General features: G+C 40.3%; 1 protein-coding gene across 1 annotated transcript in view; it reads right to left on the reverse strand.

Annotated features, from left to right (window-relative positions):
• The window catches only part of asic4a (acid-sensing (proton-gated) ion channel family member 4a), a 78,768-nt gene that overhangs the window by 12,460 nt on the left and 41,596 nt on the right, over positions 1–24,712 (reverse strand). The window lies entirely within an intron of this gene.

Below are 24,712 nucleotides of genomic sequence, written 5' to 3' on the forward strand. Positions count from 1 at the left end.
GATACTGTAGCTCCACCACTGAAATACAGAAACAGAAATACAGGATGGGCTGCTCCATGTTCAATAGTACACAACCTAACACTAACAAACTATGTAACCTCATAGCTCCTGATTCTGATTAAGTTTCGACTCCAGCAGTAGTTTGTTGTGGAAAAACTACTCAGTTAAGCATTTGCTAAATCCCTCCACTGAACAGCGGTGGTACAATCATAGCTTAGCCACCATAACCAACTATGGCAGGCGTCCAGCTTTGGGTTTCTCTGCACGTCAAAGCAGCATGTGTGTGTGTGTGTGTGTTGGGCTCTAGCAAGAGTGAGACTCTGCATTTAAAGAGAGTGGAACATAGTGTATTTTCTTTGGTCTTTCCAAAACCAGAAGCACAAGCAAAAGTATACGGGATGAGTTAAGTTGTGTGTTTTTATTTATAGTGTCAGTAACTGCAATCACACTACCTGGGTCTGATCTCTCATTTATGATAATACAACTATGCTGCTTTACACTGCAATAAAGTGATGTTGTTGTTTCAAATTTACATGTTCTTGTATGTTGAATATTTGAGATCTTTAAGACCATTTCAAAGTGTCTTCTAATGTCAAAACAAGTAGGGAAAAAAAAAATAAATCTGAAAAAGCTGGAGACAGCATTTTTCAGCCAATTTGTCTTTTTCTTACCTACAGTTATTGCAAACCGTATCCTGGCGCCTTTATATACATGCAGACTATTTTATTCAGTTGTGCTCACCACAGATATTGCTGACATTCATATTTATTTTGTATACACACTGTTTTCAAACCACAGGTGTTGCACATGTGCTCATATAAAGACACACAGATATATGTATAATTAGTATTTGCACACGTACAGACTAAACTAAAAAGATGGATGCTTTTTTTTTCCACAGCACATTATTTTCTACAGCCTTCCCACATATTCTTTTTCTGTTTGTTTGTTTTCCCCCCAAAACGCTTTTGATTTATTAATGAGCACGTGGTAATTTGTCATGTCTTGATGTTAATTCCTGTTGTGCATTTCCTTCTGAGTTTTCTCAACATGGGATCAATAATGCTTCACCTTATCTTATCTCAATATAAACAGGTAGCTGTGCCTGATAAAAAATGTTCAACACATCCAGCTGAAAAAGGACGATCCCCAGCTAGAAATAAGAAGGCTGCTCTTGTCTGCTTGTGTGAAATTGAAGGGATGATGAAGAAATAATGATGAATTCAAACAGCATTAGAATTAAAAGCCCTGCTGGTCACGATGATGCCTTAAACAACTATCTTGAAAGCACAGCTACCCCCTCCTCCCCCTGAGTGATGAACATTTATAATACATTTTTCCAGAGTGCAGAAAATCCATCGTTTGGGTTCATTTTGTCCAAATCATCATCATCAAAAAAAGAGGACAGTGATGAATGTATTAAAGCTGGGGGAAATCACATGGTGGGGAGGTCAATAGACAAGGCACGGGAGAAATAGCAGTGAGATAATAAACGAGCAGACATATCATTAAAGGGAGATGCTTCTCCAAAACATAGATGTCTGTGTTCTGACTTTGATATCAACTTGATCCGCCTAATGAGTGCTGTGATGTCTAAATAAGGGACACTGGCGGAACAACACAAGCTCTCATTTACAGACCACAGGGTGTATCCACATCTGAGACGATTGAGCAACAAATCAAAGACACGGTTAAGGGGTTCAGTCAAGTAATTCCCGGGAACAGTGGGCAATTTTGCGATGTCCACAACAGTGATTAGAGCAAGAAATGAGGGCCATTTACAAAAGCTGCCGTTTAGGAGGGCAGCTGTGCTTTATGCTGCATAAACCTCAGGGCCTTTGATCTGAGTGTTAGCGTATGCTAGTTTGTACTGGGTGTGTGTTTTTTCAGTGTAGTACAAATAAATTACCTTCAAAGTGAGCCCTGGTTGGGGATTCAGAGAAATTGGCTGACAATTACAGATCTCAAGCTGGGATGTGGTACACATGGTTTTCAGTTTGTTCCTACAGCCGCTTCTTCAATTCTATAGTGCAGCATTTTTTCAGCTGGTGAGATCAAAAAATGGGAGGTGGCAAAATGTGGGCGCGGGTGCCCAGGGAGAGACGGTCCAAGTATTCAAGTGTGACTTTTGACTGACATGTGCTATTAGGCTGAAATGGTTTAATCTCTACTTGGCTGGCGCCGAGCAGTTGAGGAGGTAAGCTGCACTTATCATCGATTCCCCGCCCCCACTCGGGTTCATTGACACACTTAAGCCTCAACTGGCAGTCTTTATCTGATGGAGTGAGTAGCAGAGGCGAAGGAGGATTTCACTTCAGAAATGCTTGAAACAGCCTGACCAGGTGCCCGAGTCGCGCTCTTAAAACTTTAGGCTCCAGAGGACACTGGTGTGTTCACAAATGAAATCTCCAGAGAGTGTGGGGAAGTTTTCCCATCATCTCACGCAGGAAATGGCTGTTGGCAGAGCTTCCATCGGTTTATTTCTCAGCTCCCGACTCCTTTTTCTACATCTCCAGCGTGATTGATGGAGCATTTTTCTCTTGTTATATCTTGCACCAAATTTAGCAAAAGTAACAGGACCGACTTGGGCAGATCCCAAGAGGGGACTTGGCACCGCTGTTGACAAGCTGAAACAGAGCAGCGGCATGGTAGTTACACACCAGATGAAAAGAAGTATTGTATTCCACTGAGCAACTCAAGAGCTAATTACTGCAGCGCTTAATGCAGCACTGTTCCCACTGTTGTCATTTGGAGGTCTAAAACAATATCTGTGCGACAGTCTTTTAGATGTGATGGTGCTTAGGTGATGGAAAATTGATCAAACCAGGCTTTATTTCTGCATTATCCTGATCCTTAGATCTGAGCACACAGTTTCTTTCATGAACCAGAACCTACTTTTCTTACACAAATATTAGCGCCCATGTTGTCCTGTTGTATGCACACTGCATTTACCACACATTAGCAATTCTAGCATTTAAGTATGATTTACCATCTGGCAGAAGAGGACTACGTTCTGCTTCAGGGGCTGTGAGTTAATTAATAGATGTAAGTGAACTCAAAGCCTGAAGATAAAAAAACTGAGTTAAAGAGTTTTGCCTCATCTTATTGAGAGACCTCAGGGGCAAAATGTTTAGCGTTTCCACTAACATGTTTCTTTTATGATACATGCTCCTAAATAAACATGAGTTTAATCGAATGACCGAGAGCTAACTTGCACATCAATCCTAAATGTAATGAAGCTGCCAGTCTGCCACTGCTGTGTGCACTGTACACGAGTCGCATTTAACAGAATGGTCAAACAGTGTAATTTCCCTATTTTACTCCGGTTTCTTTGCTTTTGTCAACTCTGCCTAAGTGACATTACTGAATGGTAATCCTTCATCCTGAAGGAGGTATGCTAATCATTCTCAGGTGTCTGCCTTTCTCTGTTAATATTTTTTTTGTGGATTTTTCCTGATCAAACTGAAGAGCTAAGGATCGACTGTGTCTTGTGTCTGTACTTTAAATGCTTAAACACAAATCTGTGATTCTGGTCCACATGGATAAAGTCTCTAATTGACTAGACAGTGAAAGTACAAATGCTTTAAGACGAAGCTTTCATGAACAGCGGTATCATAAATACTGCAGAAGATGCCTGTCTTTATGTCATTTGCATATCGTGCATCTCGCCTGTTATAATGTAACCGCCTTAAATGTCAATTCATTATGTGTCTTTTGCCAGTGTTTTTCTCCCCAAGTGCCTTGTTTCATTCTCCGTCTCTCCATGCTAAATGCATTAAGAGACCAACCCCTTGCCATGTAATTCATAAGCCCTGGTGGGCTAAAACCCTTAAACACCCTCTTTATGACCGTGATCTGACAGTCCCAACTTTTCCTTTTAAATAAACCACAGGAATCACTCCAGTGCTTCTCCGGAGGACATCCATTTCCAGGCAGGCTGCGTGTCATCGGGTGGCTCTCTGAGTGCAGGGAAGGAGGATTTGAATTCATTTACGGAGGGTGGTGGAATATGCCAGAGCACTGATTGGCAGTTGAAAACCATTAAGGCCGGCTCATGAGGGTTTAAGGTTGAGAGAGAGTGTTCCTTGATTTAATGGCTTCATTACAGCTTCCCAGCGGAGAGACTTGAATCACAATGTGACATACACCGAGTATTTACATGATATTTCTAAATGTGTTTTTTAAATTCTTTTTGGAACCAACAGTATATGCAACGGAGCTGCCAGTCAAGGTAATACACAGAAATAAATCTCCCCCTATCACCCTGTCATTTAGGGTTATTTAGAACATTCATTTTCATTAAAATACAACTATGAAAAGTGACATATGTGAAACTGTTTGTGTAACCTGTGTGTCAGACAATACCATTTCGTATCATATCACATTGCATCACATAACATCACATCCAGCGTACTGCATAACTTACTCCATAATTCTCCAGACTCTAAGCTTTTGTTTGAAAAAAAAAAAAGAAAAAAGAGTGATCATCCCCTTCACACTAATGTTCGGTTGTCTTTTAATGGTCAGAGGGTACAGTCACATAGCTGACTTTAAATTTCCTCAGGGAAATCACCTAGTTCTCTCCAAACAGTTGTTGTAAAGCTGTGCGTTACAGGACAGAGTGAAAGTGTGTCCTCTTCTCAGGCCGCATTCCAAACACAGAAGAGTAAAGAATGTAAGGAATGAGTCTTCAAAAAATAAAACACAATTTACTCAGTGAACATAGCCCTTAAGTGCAGGGCACAAAGCCAGCTACTGCATTTTTGCTGCATCCCATTTCTTGCGTTTAGCCTTGCACTTGAGAATTCTATTTGTGTTCTTATACAAAACTTTACTCTGTGAAGTGACTGTTTCCCGTCCTCACCACAGACAGAGATCCCTTGCCTTCACTAGACTGCCTATAGAACCCACCAAAGAGCTCATGAAAAAAAAGAAAAAAAAAAAATCCTCAAGACAAGAACAGCAGAAAAATACCTTGTAACTGTTTTGTTCTTTTGAGTTAATTCATTTACAGTTGGTATACTCAGTCTCTGGTGTCCCACCATTTCTTTACTTCACTTTTAGAAAGTGCCGACTGTTCTTTTAGTGCACCCCACTGAATTTCAGTGCAGGAGGACTGGAAACATGTGCACCTGTTTCCTCTTACCAGCTTTGTTGGGGTACACTTGTACAATTTAACAGAATTCAGTATGAAAACGTGGAAGAGAGATTTCACTATAATGCAGGCAGCTACAACAACATTAATACAGTAATGTGAATGGAACACATTACAATGGTATTGCACTGCATTGACTGAGGCATGTATCTAATTAAATGTTTGCACAGTATCTTACTTAAAAACCAACACAAGCATTCCTTTAAAACCTTGGTGCCTTCAGACCATGTGATAGGAGATCCCAGCGCTGCGACAAAACCTTCAGGAGCCGTCAGAAGACACCAACAAGGCTAGCAGCAAGGTTGCAGAAATACTCAACATATTTAGCTCAAGATTAGGAAAGAAAAATGATAGCGATTTGTTAAGTCAGCGAATATGTCTGAGAAACTGACATGCAGCGATAAGAAGTCATTGCTAAACCTTTTTCTTCTCCTGCACCATGGTTAAGCTGCATAACTCGTAAATAATCCTCAATCAAATGTCAGGCGGATTATTTTTTATCATGGGTCAGAGCTTTGAGATCTCTACATACATGCAGTGGGGACTAATACAAATGTGGCTCTATCATAACCCCCCCCCTCGCCTCTTTCAGATATATATGAGAGAACAACAGTTTGAGTAAACAGAGGAGAGGCTCAGGCATGATGCCCAAACAGTGCAGTGGTATGTGAGGCACACAGGTTTTGCACCATTAACCTCCATCTCAACGGCAGTCTCTAAACATGGCACCAGGGAAGCAGCTCTAGATTGCCATTCAACACATTACAGTTATTGTGTATCAATTCCAGCCTTCATTACACAACTGAATGATGAGGTCTCAATGGAGGTTTAATACAGTCATTCAAGTGAGGTAAATACAGTGCAATCAGAAAACTGTTATCATGCGGTTAGGTAGAATAATATGTTTTATAATTCCTCTGGAATGAATGCTAGATAATAATAAAATCTAACCTTTTCTGAATGAATTTTGAACTGACTCTGACTGAGTTCACGGTCAAAAATGTTTGCATTACAATGTAGCTTCCCTCTATGTTTTGCTCTGTCATTTGACTAAATACCATACATTAAAATGATGAACTCACATATAAACCTGCAGTTATTAGTGTAGGAGTTCTGACTAATCTCGTCTCTCCCGTTGCTGCCCCCTCTCTCACTCCTTCTGACAGAGCATAAAAAATAAGTTGAGCACCTCAGCCAGAACAGTGCATTCAGTGTCCCCCACTCTCCCCTTTATGCTATTCCCTGCATTTCCAAGCATACTCAGCTAATGGAGCGGAAGCTCTTGAAAAAGCGGTTGAAAATGGACAGGCTCTCCAGCTCAATGCAGCAACTCCCAAACAGAACAGTCCACTATGTTCAGCACTCTCAGGGATGTGAAAGCTTCCTGTGAGCACTGTCTGCACGAACATCACAGCCACAGGCCCATAAAGGTGACGTTTTCTAAAAGTGATTAGAAACTACTGTCATAATGGGGATAATTTATGTGGATCACCACAGTGAGACAGGCCCCTAATCAGTCTTTACGTGTAATTGAGATGAATCATTTCCTGCAGCCGGAGCTTGTGCCTGGATCCATCCAAAACAGGTAAGTAATTCTTGACCTTAAAAGTCGAACAGAATCTATTAATTGTGCTCCCTAGAGAACGATGGTCACCATTATACATTTATCCGCGTTAAAATAAGTCAGTCTAGGTGGTGACTCAATAAATATGCTTAATTCAGGATTGTTGCTGTTAAACCTTAACTGCACGTCTGGTGTATATATATATATATATATGTGTGTGTGTGTGTGTGTGTGTGTGTGTGTTTTATAAGCTTTGATGACTCAGAAATTCCTCTCCAAAGCTTGATGTCATTGTCTTGGAAGAGAAGAGCACAGTAACATGTATACCAAAGGAGTCAACAGTCCTGATCAGTCATTCTGTGTGTTATACACCGATATAGCCAAGGAGAAATCTGCCCCGGGCACTGCACCGACAAACAGTCCCGCCGTAGGCATTTGTCTAACTGTCGACTTTGTTTTCCTGCAGTCATTTAGATATTCAGGTTTAATTAAGGTACCTCCGTCATTAACACAGGATTTCATTTCCTAAGCTCTCAATCTCACACCACACTCAGCTTTTCTCAGACTCTGGCAACTACTCCAAAAGACACAACACACTCCCACCCAACTGCCACTGAAGAAACGCCGGCACAGTTCCCTGGCCAGCCTTTTATTTAGTATTCATCATAACCAAGACACCTGCTTGGTTGTTTTTCTTTTCCAGGGGCTCTGGGGAAATGATATCTGTTGGATTGGGGCCACATGTTCGTGTTGATGAAACTTCCGGAAAGTAAAAGCAGGATCTACTATCTCTTGACATGAATCATCAATTTAAAATATGGTGTCCTCTTCAGGGATATGAGAGTGATACTGAAGCAAATAAATATCAGCAGCTAGCTGCTGTCATTTTGTGACAAGTTATTCAGGATTGAGCAAAATGTATCAGCATATACAAATATTTATGATTCCAAGTATTATAAAAAAAGGTGGCTTGTACATGAGATGATAATAAATACATATTGGACATGTCTATTGTCCTGGGACTCCTAATGACGTGCAACACTTGCTTTATTCACAAGATGGTGCAATAAGTGCACTTACTTACTTACTTACTTACCCCAAACCTTTCCCTTTTGTGAGCGCAACAGTGAAACAATATTCCCCTCTCAACCGTATAACATTTATGAGCACAGGGATTTATGTTTTTCATGCTACATAAATCATTCAAGTAAACAAGTCTGATTAGTGTTTTTGCTCAGGCGAAAGAGCTTGTTTTGGGTCAAAAGCAGATCTCACAGTCCATTACACTAAGCTGGATCTAACGCCAGAGCCCAAGGAAGTTTGGCAGACACAGAGGTTTAAACTGCACACCTAAACACACCCGATATAATTTGGCCCCTGAAATGGCCGAGTAAAAGGAGATAATGCAGCAATGGAAAAAAAGACCAGGCAGACAGATCAAATGGGAATCGAAAACCTCAGACCACTCAACCTGTCCTTGACTCAGTCTGATCAAAATAACAGTACGTTTATTTCTTTCTTTTTACAGGACTGCAGGGGACTGATAGAGTTGATGATTAATTTCAGTGATTCAATGATTGCAAATGAGGTGGTGACATTTCTGGCATTTTAAACTCACTTTCTGGTGCTTAATCTGCTCTCTGCTGAAACCTCCACAAGCCCATTTAACCATCCACCCACATACACAGACAGTGCAGCATTGTTGTACAAATGAGACATCACATTTCAGTTATGAATACTAAAGGTTCACCCAAATAAATCTTACTCAAACATTTGAATTATTCCAGTTTCCCTCACTTCTTCAATAGACCGTTCGTTCGTTCTCTCCGTCTCCTCTGAGCCTCAGGCTGATCTATCACTGTTGCAACACCTACTGTTCGCCAATGGAGGTCGATAAAGATTATAGATGATTTGATGCCCCTTTAATTCCAGGTTATTAAGGGAGAGAGCAGAGGACTACTGTAATCCCTGTCTGCACTTCAAAGACAGGCGAGATATCTGGCATGCTATTAGCGGAGTGGCAGGATGCCACCTGCCCAGATGTTTGGCATGTGGACTCCAGTTCTGCCAAATGGGGATCATGAGACCACAGGACACCCTCCAGGGAGCATCTGAAGCTCCCCAGACGTCAAGGACAAGCCTTTGGTCCAAAAATGAAAAAAAAAAAAAACATATTTTACAGGATCTGTCAGATATTCTGTATTATCCATTTTCACTTAGAGGTTTTACAAAACCGTTTTTAGAAGGTTAATTTCACACCTTGCTAAGAAGGTTATTAAATTTGCTCCAGACACCTTTAGAGGTTGTTGACGCAGCTGCCTCACTTTTACATTTTAATTTCTCTCTATGAACATCAATCTATGAGCATAACAGGCACTTTTGATATCCTGCATCAGAGGGCTCAGCGATCAGTGTGGATTAGAAAGGGTTGATGTTGGCCTCTGCAGATCCCACAGTCGTGAAATCCCAGCCCTGTTGCCTGGGCTCTGACTGTCAGCTAAAGAACTTGCTTGTGATAGGGCCTCAAAATATTGGAAGGCTTCCTGTGGTTACAGCCCAGACTGTCAATGTGCATTTGATCTCCTTGGAGTTTATTCACACTGAAGTTGTTTGTTGTTATTTAAAGCCAAAGCCTCAGAGTAGGTCTGTGCCATTGTGTGCTCGGCTGAGCTGTGGTGGTGGTGGTCGTAATTATACGATCCATTACTAAAACACATTTCTCACTGTGAAGATTAGAATGACGGCCAATGGGAATCCTACACTCGACCGGACATACAGTGGACAGATCTCACACACGCGTTCATGGTTCTGATTGTGAAGCTTTTTTCAAGTGAAGGTTCTGTACATTTTCTTGCTCATATGAGCCTCATGTTGTTGCTGGTCGATTGACTTCTAGACTGAAGAGAGAAGTCGCAGATGCTGGGCGGGTAGAAAAGTGGATTAAAATGTGTAGTGTGAGTTAGCTTTATGAATATAAATTTATGAATATGCCACAGGGTCTGTCAGGCTTTCAGGGCTAACTGTATACCATGCTATTTCTGACAGACAACTGGTGCACTGCTATCAACTCTCATATGACAATGTTACCAAGCCTAACTCACACGGAGAGGTTCAGTGCACAAAAATATTTGCCAAGGGATGCCAGTCCAGACAAATATCGCAATTTCAGATTGTCATGAAATTTAGCACAGGTATTTCTTGGACCCCAGAGAATGAATTCCTGTAACGTCGGTGGACCAAACAAATCCAATCAAATGTTTAGTTATCCAGTGAAATATCCCAACATCTAGAGGAAGTCTGTCTTTTAAATGTCATAGTAACACTTCTTCCCCCTAATATATTCAAACATAAAATAAATTTTACTTAAATAAACAGTTATACTGTGCAAAAATCAAATGACTTTGTGGACACCTTCAAAACTAATGACCTTTCCTAACCAAAAATGAAAGCAGTGGTAAACTCTGAAATCATGTGGAAACGGTTCAGGAGTGATGATCAGTTGATTTTACTTGATTCATTTTTCACATGTTCCCTCACCCTCTTATATTAGTGACCTTTCTACTACAGTTTCCTCACAGAAATACACTGCCTGGCCAAAAAAAAAGTCACCACCAAAAAGAAGTCACACTCCAATACTTCGCCTTAGCTTTGATTACAATACACATCGGCCATGGATTCGCAGAGTCCAATCTTTATGCTCCCTCACAAATTGAAGCATTTTTTTTCCCGGTTAGCCTCACTGATTAGTGGTTTTCTTAAGGCTACACAGCTGTTCAGTCCCAATCCCTTCGCATTGTACGTGTGGAAATGCTCTTACTTTCACTATTAAACAGAGCCCTGACTTCTACTGTTGTTTTACTTCAATTTGATTTCACCAAACGTTTAATGTGATCGCTGATCATGATGAATCAGGATGTTTTTCCGACCACATTTCTTCCTGGAAGATGATGGTTCCCCACTATCCTTCCAGTTTTTAATAATGAGTTGGACAGTTCTTAACTCTATGTTAGTAGTTTCTACAATCTCCTTAGATGTCTTCTCTGCTTGATGCATGCCAATGAGTTGACTCTTCTCAAACAGACTACCATCTTTTTCACGACCAGGGGATGTATCTTTCAACATGGTTGTTTAAGAAATGAGAACCTACTCATTGCATCAGTTGGGGTTAAATAACTTGTTGCCAGCTGAAAGATAATCACCCATGCAGTAATTATCCAATAGGAGGCTTGTACCTATTTGCTTAGTTAAATCCAGGTGGCGACTTTTTTTTTTTTGGGCCCGGCAGTGTATAATGCCACACACTTCCTCACATGACACATCCGTGTGATTTAAGCAAACAAAGATATTTCTTCTGATACCAATTATATATTAATTGTGCTTCACCACACATTTAACGATGACGGACAAATCACGGAGCCCAGTTTTTTACCATTTAACAGATGAGTTTGCACAGAGCATTACAGCCTCAGATAGAGGATGTAGACTTGTCTTGTATTTTCACTGCTGTTGTTTATTACTATGAATACATTATCTCAATGTATGAATCCGTACATGACCATGAATCTGTGCGTGAGTGTTTAAATAATAATAAAAAAGATGTGTGTGCCGTTCTCTCTGCCCCATGTTCTTTGTTCAGGTACTGTCTTCCTTTGTTCCTGGAGCGAGTGATTGAGCGCAGCTGTTTCCATTTGCTCATCCAGGTTGGAGACAGGAAGGGAACAACCCAGCGAGTGCCAGTGGTGGCTGTTGGGCAGCATTTGTGCTTACTTCTTTTTTTTTTTTCGAGGCTTTTGTTTTGTTTCATTTCATTTCTTGTTAATGGAGAAATAAACAGATAAATAAAAATAAATACTAAATATTATATAAATAAATACATTTAAACAAAAATAAAGATATTATTATATATGATATATATTTTTTAAATATGCTATTTTGGTGCATTCACTGTCATTTGAATTTATTCAGTGTTTATTGACAGCTCCGGTCATGCATATTGTGTAGGTAATGGTTCTTTATTGAAAAAGACTTACCAGTAGCGTAAAGAAAAAAATAAATAAAACTGGAGTGAGTCTTTCTATCTTAAGCTGTACACATTTCTGGCTTGGTTTATTTGTTCTTTATTTATTTTTATTTTTTATTTTTCCAGAGATGTTGCACATTCATCAAAATCCTAGCCAAAATGCAAATTTTCATCTTTTGTGCCTTGGATGATTCATTATTAGAGGCCTGATATATACAATAAACCACAGTCATCAGCTACTTACATTGTTATTTTATTTCAGTTTTAAAATTAGCAATAATACCGCAGCAACAAAAACATCATTTTTTTCAATGTAAACTTTAACAATTACATGTAACCATCCATAATGCAAACAGACACACTGGATAAATAGCTGAGAGATAGATTTCCCCTCTGTGTCACAGGTGAATATGGCTTCAACATTTATATTATAAAAATACCAAGAGGCATGCATTTTTTAACACACATTCGCTCCATGCGGATGAATCTGTCTCAAATCAATTTCAAAGGTGTTAGGCTCGACTTTGACCTTGTCCCGAGCTGCTCAAATTGTGAGTGTGTTCCATTAATGCAACTCAAAGCAATTTCACTGCATTTAACAGACACAAAGCCAAAGCTGAATGCCTCTCATGATGAGCAGTTTCAGTGGCAGAAGTGAGATGATGCCGTAGGAACCTTTTACATATCTGTCACATCCCGGAAGCACTGTTTTGAATAATTATGAAACTATTAGATGCGAGGTGAGCGAAGACAGACAAATAATTTATCTTTTAATATTAGGAAAACAAGTATGCATGATTATTTCTCCCGTCACAAGGTCATTTGCACCCTTCAGCCACACACACACAGCTGACACACAATCAGCTTCATACCAGAAGGTAAGGAAGCAGCTGCCGCAGCGTGTTTTCTTCTTTTATTCTGCCTCTAGAGCACATGTTATCAGTCAGGTTGGAGTCAGGCACTAGAAACGACTTTTTATAACAAACAACAAAGCTGTACACCCAGAAGAAGAATTGTGACTTTTGCAACTCTTCTCGAGATCTATAATTCACATTGACAGATGTCAGAAACAGAACTTGTTTATTTTGGTTGCGCTGTGACAACAAGCTGCAAAATATACCTCTGAAGACATCAGATGCCGTACCAACCTGCAGTCTGTGCTTTGCATGACTTCGTCATTAGTTAGCAATGAGCTACCGCTGAGATGAGTGAATAATGATTACAAAGTCCCACGCATCAGAGACTCTTCACGTTAAAAAGAGGGGAAGCCCACGCGACTCCACCATGCCGTGCCTTTTCTTTCTCTGAGTTCTTACTCTTCAGAGAGTCTATAGACCTTTTAAACATCAGCAGTTCAAGTGAATGACAAAAAGTGCAAGCCTCAGACACCCTCAACATAATCCCCATTGGTTGTCATCAGAGCTTGAAGAGTCAAGACTCGACTCTCTAAACCGACTCCAGTAAAATTTCACAGAATAAAACTAAGTCCATTTCCTGAAATAAAGAAAAAGAAAACCACGAAATGAAATTTGCCTTTGACTCGTGGTGTTGTCTAAATATGTGCAGCGTCTTTCAGCTCCATCGAACACTGGCAAACAGAATGTCTCTAACTGATCAGCCCGGCAGTCAATACATCAGTGTGTGCGCTGGGATGAAGAAATCAATGTCAGTCCATGCCAGTCCCGTGGCGCTTCCATCTCTGCCAGCGAGCCCTCATACACGAATGGAAAGCCATCAACTGAACATACCCAAAGGGGAAAGCACTGCGCTGATATTGATGTTTGAAGGGTTGCCTTGGTGTCAAGAATGGCCCTTGTAAAAGCCATGGTAAAGGATTACCCAAGCAAGCATGTCCTCCTTCAGAGCAGCTGAGAACACTAGTTTCCACCCTTGGTACCGTTTTGAAGGGTCATTTTTAAACACAGCCAGGGATGAAACAAACAACAAGAGATGCTGGGAGGGACCATCCATCACTCCTACTTGGCTCAACACCCTGCTGTTTGCTGAGCAGGAGATAAAGCAGGTCTTATCTTCAATTAAATTTGATCAAACGTTGTTAAGGCCTAATCTGTAATGCTAACCAACACAAACAAAGAGGCACACTCAGGATAAAGGACATGTTTTAATTTGGCTATACTGATAGAATGCTTAGGAGTATTATAGCTGTAAACCAGCATTCATTTCATTATTATTAGCCTTAGTGTTATTACCAATGCATGTGGAGCTTGGCTTGTTTTTTCATCTTTGCTTAAGTAGTTATGTTAACTGAAACAATTAATGGAAATTAAGAGAGATTTTGATTTTGATTTGTTGGGATCATTTCAGTATGTCAAACGAGAGACAGGAGATGGGATGCTAAAATTATTAAAACAAAAGGGGCTTTCACTTTGAACAACAAGAGAAAGCAGAATATCTACTGTACGTTTGTGGGCCATGTGTCAGCTGAGAGATTTTTGTTGAGCTTTGGGATTGTTGCACGCAACTGAGCAGATAAGATTGATGTGCCACTGCTCTGCCAAACAGACAATATAATTAAAGTCATGCAACCATGGACCGTACCATAAGCAAGGCACTTGTAGCCACATCCTTCTTCTCAGGTTTTTCTATCGAGTGCATTGACATGGATTCCACATTCATTTGTTTCTCCAAGAATCCATGTACTGTTCAAAATGACACTATATCTGTGAATACATGTCTACGTTACAGTACCTCAGCATTTACAATCAAGTATCTCCAAACATTGAAACATAAGGAAATTCTATTTTGTAGTCAGTTTAAGGTTTATATTTAACATGCAGGAGGTTCACTAGTTCTCATTTATTATGAACTGGAACGCACCTTCAACTGAAGAACCTGAATGACAATTTGTAAGACTAAATTTTTGCACGTTTTTTTGTGCAATCGTCAACACAACACTGCCTTAGCAAACATGACAATGCAACTAATATTTAGTGGGCTAATGAAAGAAGTTACCCTCCTTTTGGGTGAATGGAATGGAAGCGTGTGGTGAATCGCATCGCAGTCCACAGGTGATGTAAAACACATTGTAACAAAAGTAAAATGAGTAACTCGTCAAGTTGTGTAGTGTGTTACTAGAAAATGTAGTGCTTTTTTCCCCCCGCATCATTTTGCTCTGTATATTTTTGATGAAATACTGCCGACCCCTTACCCTAAACCCAACTATCTCTTGCGTCTTAAAAGCTCACAATGCGTTGAACTGGCCACGATATTTTCAGCTCCATATTACATGGAAATGTGCAAGTATGCAACAACCGCTGGGAACTGGAAAGACTGGAGGATGGATGGGGATGATGTTCTACTACAAAAGAATAGAGGAAAGTAACTAAGAAATAAATGCAAACTAGCAAGTTTAATGTGACTGTGAACCTAGTTTAAAATTATAAATTCTAAACTACAAAACTCGTGTGTAATCTCTATGAACTGGTCTTTGAGCTAGCTCTTATGTGAACAACACTGAACACAATCATATTTCATCCAGAAGAAGCAACAAATGACAGGAGACATACACCAAGATGAAAGGAATCCTGTCTTTCTCAAACTTTTACCATAACAGAGAGCACTATAGACGCAGGAGAGATAATTCTTAAACCTTGATACAAGCTGCCAACAAACATCAACATGTTATCATTTTATGAAGTTGTACTGGCAAGCAGTGTTAATTTCCAGCGTACCTGGTGGTCTGGAAATAAACACAATAGCATTCTGTTTCTGGCCACCTGGAGTGTTCACCGTTTCATCCTTGGTTTAACTTCAGCTCCTGAGGGAAATGATCTGCTTGTGTAATAGTTATTAAACAATTAATAATTATTATACAGTATATTATCTTATGTCATTTGGCACGTCAGATTTTTTTCCTGAAAACCCTGAATGTTGTAGCTTGGGTAACAGAGTGGCTGAACCAAGTTGTGAGGTGTAAAACCAAAACAGCAGGTTAAAGGAAGCTGAAACACTCCCTAGAGCTGAGGGGACCTTCCGAGACGGGTGATAATGCTCAGCGGGTTTGTCACCACAAATGTCACCTTTCATTTTACAGATATTTATTTGTTCCATTGCTAATACGAAAATACTGATCGGAGCAGCTTTAAAATGTCACAGAATGTAAATCAGGGTTTTGCAGCGTTTTCCGACAGCAATGCTCTGTCTGACATTAAGGTTTAATGTAAACACTTAAACAGAGGCACAGAGGAATATAAATGAAATGGTAAGTTAAGAGATGTACATTAATTATGAAGGAATGACAGGAAAATGCCAGTCTGAACATTGTAATTACAAAGAATTTATCTGCCTTTATTTGCTTGTGGTCAAGGGAAATTTATACCTGAGTAAAGTAAATCACAGAAATCATTGGAATCATCCTTTGGAACCGTTAATGTCCAAACTAATTAGTTTGGCTTCATTTCCCATCGTCAGACATCAGCAGTCTGGCTGGCGTACAGGACAAAAACCTAAATCTAAAACTTGCAGTCGTAGGTACTCCTTCTAGCAGTTATGTATGTTATTACTCATGCCTGCCCACAGTTCTCCTTCAGATGAATACATGGAGAGACTACATACACAGAAACACAACATCCTATATGCTCTGTATATTGCCTGCCAAGCAGTCTGAAATTTAGCCAGTTGGTTCAAGGCTGAAAACTGCATGAGCCACAGGTTTAGAACAATGTCTCATGCAGCAGGACTGTAAATTAGCGGTCCTTTAAGTCTTGGGTTACTGCAGGTAGCTCAAGAGTGATCACTGGTACGTCAGAAATAATTGCAGCTTAACAGTGATGCATGCTAAAAGCCTTGTTAAAAAGAATTCCACTGCATGTCTTCTTAAAAGGTTAATCTGACAAATGTGGTGATGACAATAAAATCTGATCATTATGAAGCAAACAGCACAGTTTCCACAGAGAAAGTCCCCTTGAAGAAATTCCAAAAAAGAAAAGTAACTGAAGAGCAAACTCTGTCAGTTCTTCAAGACCGGTCTGCGACATTTTTTTATTTTTTTATTTTTTAATATCACCCTATGATTTTAGTTTATTGTAACACATAAATCATCTCTGTATCATATGTGATACCATACACATGTTTGCTTTACCCATGAGCAGTGACCTCAATACACGGTGCAGTCTTTACAGAACACCAAACCATGGGTATAAACAGATAAATATGAGAAGTTGACCCTACTGAAATCCCCAGTTTAATTAATGCCAGGTCCCCTCTCTGTAATTTGAAGTCTCCTTTATTAGAAATTTTAAAAGTGCTCTCCCCAGGGACCCTTGGAGTCACAGGGAAATTGTGGCACAATATGTTTTTAATTTCCCAGGAGGTCCTTGCACAGCAACTATTTAACGATGGTGCAGCTTGGCTGAATGAAAGTAAAAGGTGTGCTTTTTCCATTTTGTCATTATGACTGGCCCTAGCATGAAATATTCCGCTTATTTGCATGGTCCTCACTTGGTGTTCTTCATAGCTGTGTACTATTTACTTTTATTTGCCTTCTAATGGGACATGCACCAAAGTGCAGCAACTGGATCAAACTACAATACCTCGTATCTCTCAAATGCTGATATCTCTTCTTAATGCTTAGTGTTTCATTTAGCCTCCGAGTAGGATTTCTAATCTAAAACACAGCTGAGAGTTAACTGTGGATAAACATGATCTCACACAGAACAACAAATATAAAGTTGGCATGTTTGCATAAGTCTACTTTATGTTCTCTGTAACCAGAGATTTGATACATTCTTAAACTATAATAAATGTCTTATGCTACGTTCACATTATGAGTGACAACATAACTATCATTGGTTATTGGTTAGGACTTCCCCACATCCCTTTGTGTGGAAGCTTTGATTTGCTGTGCGTCACACAGCGTCAAGTGTTAAGTATCTATTTGTAGCTTGATGTTGCAGACTATTAACCTTTTGTTTTTTTTCCCAAGTAGTGTGAATACTCCTTAGCTAGTGTGCAAACAGGTTGTTAGGAGACAGGTGGTGCTGTGTAAAGTCCTTATAGCACACACTGAGATATTTTTTACATCTATCATTCACTGAAAAAAAAGTAAGACTTTCGTGTAGGAATATACATGGACACTTGATACACATGCAGCTTACACAGTAAAAAAAATATACGGTCATGCCAGTGCACCAAATGCTAGTTGGTAAATTAGGCTACCATATTAGCTAGCTAGCATTAATTTAGTTCTTTACATAACAAGCTTTTTGAAGTGTCAAGTCAGATTTGTTAACTGTGGATTATTTCAAATTACCTCTTTTACTCTTCACTCTAAACAAATGCAATACTAAGAAGCTATCGTTAGTTATCTGTGTACATCAATGAAGTCTATGGAAGAAGTCGTGTCTGTGGTATAACTTATTTTAATTCACCAATCTGCTATGCTGACAAAGCTCTGTTTATTTAATGTTATAACTTGATTGAATATATATATATATATATATATAATATTTGGTTGGGCAGACTCCAGGTGATAAGGACATCATTGTCACAAATATACCAACATAATAAATACTTTGAATGCTAAAGGAACAGGTTTATATTTTGATACTGAACATCTGTATGCACAGTTAAGCACTGCTCCTGCACCTTCAGTGGCACCATGGAAGGTGGTCTTTCACACACTCAGGAGGTTTGTAATTATGAATGTTATGTACGCGGTTGGAGTTGTATGTCGCTAAACTGTTCAAGCTGTTGGGATTGCTGTTTGCCAGCATGGACTCTTGGGATCAGACCGATCAGACCGATCAGACCCTGAGCAATGTGTCCTCAGAGATCTGGAAGAGTATTTCCCAGACCTTCACGCCACAGATGGACAGAGTAGTCAAGTAGTCAAGGCAACACAAAACTAGAATCCGCATCATTTCTTCCTTCAAAAAAAAAGTCTTAAATGTCAAGTGTTTGGTAAAATCTACAATAAAGTGGAGTCTGAAAGAGATTCAAGGTTATTCAGATCAGTGCTTTCCAGTCAATTTGGTACTCATGCAGGTGCCATTTCCAGTGGAAGCATAGTTATTTTGGGGGCTTCCTAGTGGCTCAGCTGTCTCAGGCAGAATTTCCTGAACTTGTTTAACGTTTGGTGCCCACAGCTCTGTAACTAAGGCTCCATTTATCAGTGATTTAACAAATAAAGAAATGGAATTACTCTGATAATTATTAAAATAACTAAAATCCAATTATTACAGTAATTTCCCAGAAGAAAACAACAGATTCACCAACTGGTTCAGTCTTCTTCTAATGAGACATATCAGATCTCTTTTTCTTAGAAGCTATAACACTGGCGCGACTACAACTATGATGAGGCTTGTCTCCACACTGACTCAGTTCCTCTGCTACGTGTTGATTCACGTTAAGCCAGAGGAAGTCATTCACATGTTAGAGTTAGATCCAGCGGATAAGGGTTCATTAAGGTGTGGACACTGTGACAGTATCTTGTCTGCGTGTTTCATCTTCAGCCCACAGTCTGAGGACACATCCATCATCTGTTCCGGCAGTCTGGTGGGAAGCCTGCTGCTGCTGCTCTCCGTCTTACTGAAAGGGATTCTCACCCCGTCCAGTTTAACAGATGTCCTGTCAATATCGCTCAAATATGAGTTCAGCTCGCATATTTTCGCCACAGGAGCTCTGTCTGCTGCGGCGAAAATGTGGTCCACTGGCATCAGCTAACGTCCTCACATCTGACCGTGCTTTTAAAACTATTAACCTCGTTAGATTTATTTACCTTTAGGATATATGTTCAGTCCATTCAGTTTGGCAATCACATCAACAGTCTTGCAAGTGTGGTCACAGGGTCCTACAGCATAGTTCAGGTGCTCATTTATAAAAGCATACTGCCGGTGATAAGTCTGAAATCTGTGTCATGAGGTAGCAGCTGATGAGCAGCTCTGATGATCTGTCTTGACTTTGAGTCAGTCTGTGATTCACATGCTTGAACTGGATGATGCCCATTCAAAGCATTGCTCACAACAGAACCTAATGACGGATATGAGTGCACGGCGTGTCCTCTCTGTATCTCTGAAAATTCTCCAGATGGTCACAATGTCATCGTCATGACACCTCAGTCAGTGTGTGTAAAACTAAATGTTTTCCAAAGCCAGGTCAGCACACATACTATGAAGACATATAGTATGCTCTCAACTATGATGGTTTTCAATAGACATAGGAAAGATCAATGTTTTACGAGCGTGCACCATGTCAGTTAGAACAATTCATCCAAAACCGAGGCGTCTGGACAGGTCTGAAACCTTGACCTGGATGACTGAAAACCTTCGCAGAGATATCCTTTTCTATTAATGTCATTTAGTATCTGGTTTTGTCTGTTTGCAAGATGCGAATTTACAGTTAGCAGTGGTGGTGATCCAAAACCTATACCAAGTCAGTGGGAAACTCCCAGAGATATGTGAGCTTGTGTATTAGAGCACTGTCTTTTACGAACAGAGCAAAGATCAATGTCACACAGTTTAGTTATGTGTGTGAGTTCTGACTTTGACAGAGGAATACACTGGTGTGTGCTGTGATAGTGTGCTGTGATAGCCCATTAAAAACACGTACAGGCTGCAGGAGCTGCTGGAATAAGGACAGAAATGACTTCGCTTTGCTGGACGCTGAACCACGGTATGGTTGGCTATGTTTGCTCCACCTCAGCATCTGCGCTGGTGTGACATGCAGGACAATGTCAACGCATTGCAGAGTCAACATACTGTCAGGGTTTGTGGGTTTTTTTGGTCCCCAGTGGGAGACTTTAAGCAGACAAAGCACTAAGGAGTGCTCAGGTAGAGCACCGGTCACTGCAAAACCTTCCTTCATCAAACATACTGCTTTTGAGGGTATTTCATGATGTTGAGTTTATAAGGTTTCTCTCTGAGCATAGTCCAAAGCCTTGACTAGTAGATAAGAAGTTCTTTGGCTTGGGGCTTTGATGTTGGACTTCTAATGAGAACATATTACCACGTACCTGTTGGGAAGAAACACGCACTCAGCAAATCAGTACGGAGCTAAGCAGCTGTTTGAAGTGCCCCTGCATATTCCCTTTGCTTCACATTTTAATGTGGAGAGATACAGTCTTCTAATGTGCTTGTAATATACTGCACGTTCCTCATGATGACACAAATCAATAGATATACTAATCCTGGTGTATCCAGTGGGGCATTCTCTTATCCTGGTGGATTTTCACACACTAACTTAAAATCCGTTGAGTGGTCTTTAGGGCAAGTTTCTTATTCCTGTCAGAAGCAAGAGGGATTATGTACGATACTTAAAGCTTCACCCACTTAGAGTTCAACTTTTTTTTCCACAAGCCTACACGAGAAACTAAAAAAGAAAAAGAAAAAAAAAATCGGTTTTATATTTGCTGACATTGTGGGTCGTGGTAAACAAACCTAAAAGACAGGGGTTGTGCAAAGATTGCCCGGTCAAACTGACAGATAAAATGCCTTTTGCTTTGGTTGCTGGCATTCTTCAAACTCAGTGATGAAAAAATTCTTTGAATGCGAAACTGAAACCCAATTGCGGCCAAGAATGGAAGATCCACTAGTTGTAGGGGTGTGGGGCGGAGGCGGCACAGCGGTTGGGGCTCTGCTCCAAACGTACAGCCACACAATAGCCGCCGTAGGAACTGATTAAAGGAACATCTGCTGTGTTAAAATCATATTTTAGCTGTTTACTCGTGAGCAGTCTCAGCACACCTGGGCAGTAGCACCCGGTAGCCAATCAGTGCCCAGCAACATGTGGGTGAGCCCTAAAAGTTCAGTTTATAACTTCACAGTTTGATATCCTACTATTTGTGAGTAATCAGTGTTCATCTTTTGTTGTGCGAATGGAAACACGGCTATTCTTGATCAAGCTGTGCTTTTAGACAGACTGGTGATTATACTTATAACAGAATATATTTGACTGTAATCCACTCCTGTGTTTGCTTGAGTGATCCTCTTAGCGGAACTTATTCCACATTAAGGGTGTTTAGAGTTGACATATTCTTGCCTGCTCCCTCCTTCCATCAATCTACAACTCCACAGCGGCTGTTTGTAGCTATTTTGAGAATATCCAAAGAGGATAAAACCAGGCACCTGACTGATGGTAAATTATTCCCCCCCAATCCTTGAACTGTGCGTCAAAGCTCAGATTTATGACTCAACTCACATCTAAGAGAGCTTGAGATCTGACATTGTCACAGAGTAAAGAGTTGGTGTGTAATTGAATTGAAAAGCACAAAGCCAGTGGTAGATCGCGCTAGAAATTCCCAAAGCCTGCAGATTTGAAACCAAGTCACGACCCCGGTAGCCATAAGTGCCATCCAAGTCAAATCCCAGTTGCTTGCATGTGTCTCTCTCTGTCACACGGAATCCAAATTCCCCCATCAATCGTGACGGTAGGCGACACGATCCCTGACAACTTTTCACATCAGTCAGGGGATTAGAGGCATGAGGTTTACGCTGGCCTCGCCAGAATCCAGGATAACATTTTTTGATTCAGCAATTCAAACTAATTTCAAGGCTGGCTCTGCAGCAATTTTCTGGATCAATGGATTGTCATAGCTCACTTGGTCACTAGCCCTCTTATCGCAGGTACCTAACACATGAGGGGGTGTTATGCTAATTGCCTGGTTTGGAGAGCGAGGAATCTACGTTTTCTCCATCTTTGCATAAAATAAAGATTTTTCCTCTGACTCATTCAAATAGTTACCTGTCAAACAAAAATCGATAGGTGATCTGTTGCGTTATTTAGTCATATTTTCAGTGACTAAATAAAGTACTACAATTAGAAGCAAACTACAGTGAATTCTGTCTCGCTTTGGAAACTATGCACTACAGCTGCTATCACAGCCTAAAAACTGAAGAAATTAATAGAATAGAAAATATGAAAGAAGTATACAAATAATCTAGTGTAAGAGTAACAAAGCTACAGCATTTTAAATGTAGTTTTTATATAACTGCAGCATTAAGCCTTAGGTAAAAATAGTTGAAATGCATTGACTTCTTAGTGGAGTACTGTTGTGCCATACAATTTATTTAAATATACACCATTCCATTTTAGTGGGCTTGTCTGGATTGCTATCCAATAACCATGAAACCTGAGAACTGGACATGTATTTTGAGAAGCGCGGCTGGAGCCCTGAACACTGGAGCATGAAATAAATATCTGCAAATCATTTCTGTAGTGTGGCTTCAGGGTGGCACAGCTGAGGACATTATCTGTTGGGACTGTTTATCTGTGCTTCTGGCATGAATAGCTGAAATTTTGCAACTCAATTTTCAAATTATTAAATATGGCGCAAAGAAAAGACATAGGGAATGACAAAATGCTCAAAATAACCGTATTCTGCGATATTTTCAGCTGGGTTTCTTTTTATGATAAGTTTTGCAGACATACCATCTGAAATCTGTCATGGGTGGAAACCAGAAAGCATTTTAGGGGGATAACAGTTGTGTGTGTGTGTGTTTTTTTTTGTTTTTTTTTTTTACCTGGCAGGACCTGCTCCATGTTTTTATGTTTCAATTGCCAAGGACAGAGCAAAGCCACATAGGGTTAAAAAGCAATTTCCCACATCATGACAACTGTACAAATGTATGGTGGCAAATGTTGGAGGAGAAAAGGAGGAGGTGGGGGTAGATAAGGGGGTGAAAGACACCGTGGTGGCAGTGGTGGAGTAGAGAGGTTAATCCTGCTGTTTAATCTGTGGAGGTATGGGGGGCCTTATCTCTGCCGCCTGCTGCCGTTGCGCTCTCCTTCAGCATCCAGCTTCCCTGACTGTCTGACATCACTCAGTGCCGGGTGGTGGTGGGGATTTGCTGGGGTGAAGGGGGAGAGGAAAGACAAGCTAGCTGGAGCTACATTAAGTGCCAGTGCTACCCCAGGTGGATACAGTACCTCCCACAAACCCCGTTGTGTGGCTATGTTTCGACCACAGAGAGCCAGACACTGGCGCTTCTGTTCAGCATCCGGTGGGACAGAGCACTGACAAACCTCCGTTTCCATATTTGTTTTTTTGCTAAACCGTGATGAGGGAAGAGACCAGCCAACAAATGCTGGAGCTTATTGGCCTTCTTTCTGACAAGACTGTTGGCAAAGTGAACAGCTGTCAACTACCCTCAGGCAGCAAGAAAAATCCCACACGGCCGTACATTTAGCTAGTGTACATGTTTGGGAAAAACTGAAACATGGATATTCATATCTGTCAAAAAGCCACGTCTCACCATGGATTAGCTCATGTATCTGGTTAGGAGATGACAGTGTCATATGCACAAGAGAGGCAAGTACTGAAGGCCTGCAGCAAGCTCAACTCAACAACAAAATAACAGCTGAAAACAAGTGACCTGCCTCCAGGAAAAGAGAAAAGAACATATATCTCCAGATCTTTTCATCGTGACTTCTACTTGACCTTACAAACACCATTTAGGTTTCAGCCTTGGATCGAGCAAACATTTCTGGAGGGCTCCAAGTAACAACAGGGGCCTTGATGACTGCAGATGGGGAGTGCAGTACAGTATTCACTTATTTAGAGTAATAAATTATAGACATCGGCATAGGGAGACAAAACCAAAGTAACTTCCTTGTTCATTTATTTTCTCTCACTTGCTTTACCTGTATCTTTCATGGAAAAAAGCATACTTGTAGAAACAAAAATGTGCGTGTGTGTTGTGAGATATTTTCACATTCAGTTTGATTTCTATCCCACTATGTACTGATACATTTACTCATGAAGGCTTCATCACAAATACCTGAGACTTTCTCTAATTACAAGAATGTCAGACCATATCTGACATGGATTATTATAATTTATAATGGAGCTCTAAAGGCCAAATATAATGCACACACAGGTTATAATTGTGTTTGGTCAATCTGAAGTGACAATAAATAAACGTAAGTAATAACCCTGCTCGAAACCATTGGAATTGTGTGAAACTCATTTCGGCAATTTTGTTTCTCTTGTACCACTGGTAGACGTAAAGAGACTCAG

The sequence above is a fragment of the Chelon labrosus genome (genome assembly GCF_963514085.1).
Source record: "Chelon labrosus genome assembly, chromosome: 5".
NCBI classification, from domain to species: Eukaryota; Metazoa; Chordata; class Actinopteri; order Mugiliformes; family Mugilidae; genus Chelon; species Chelon labrosus.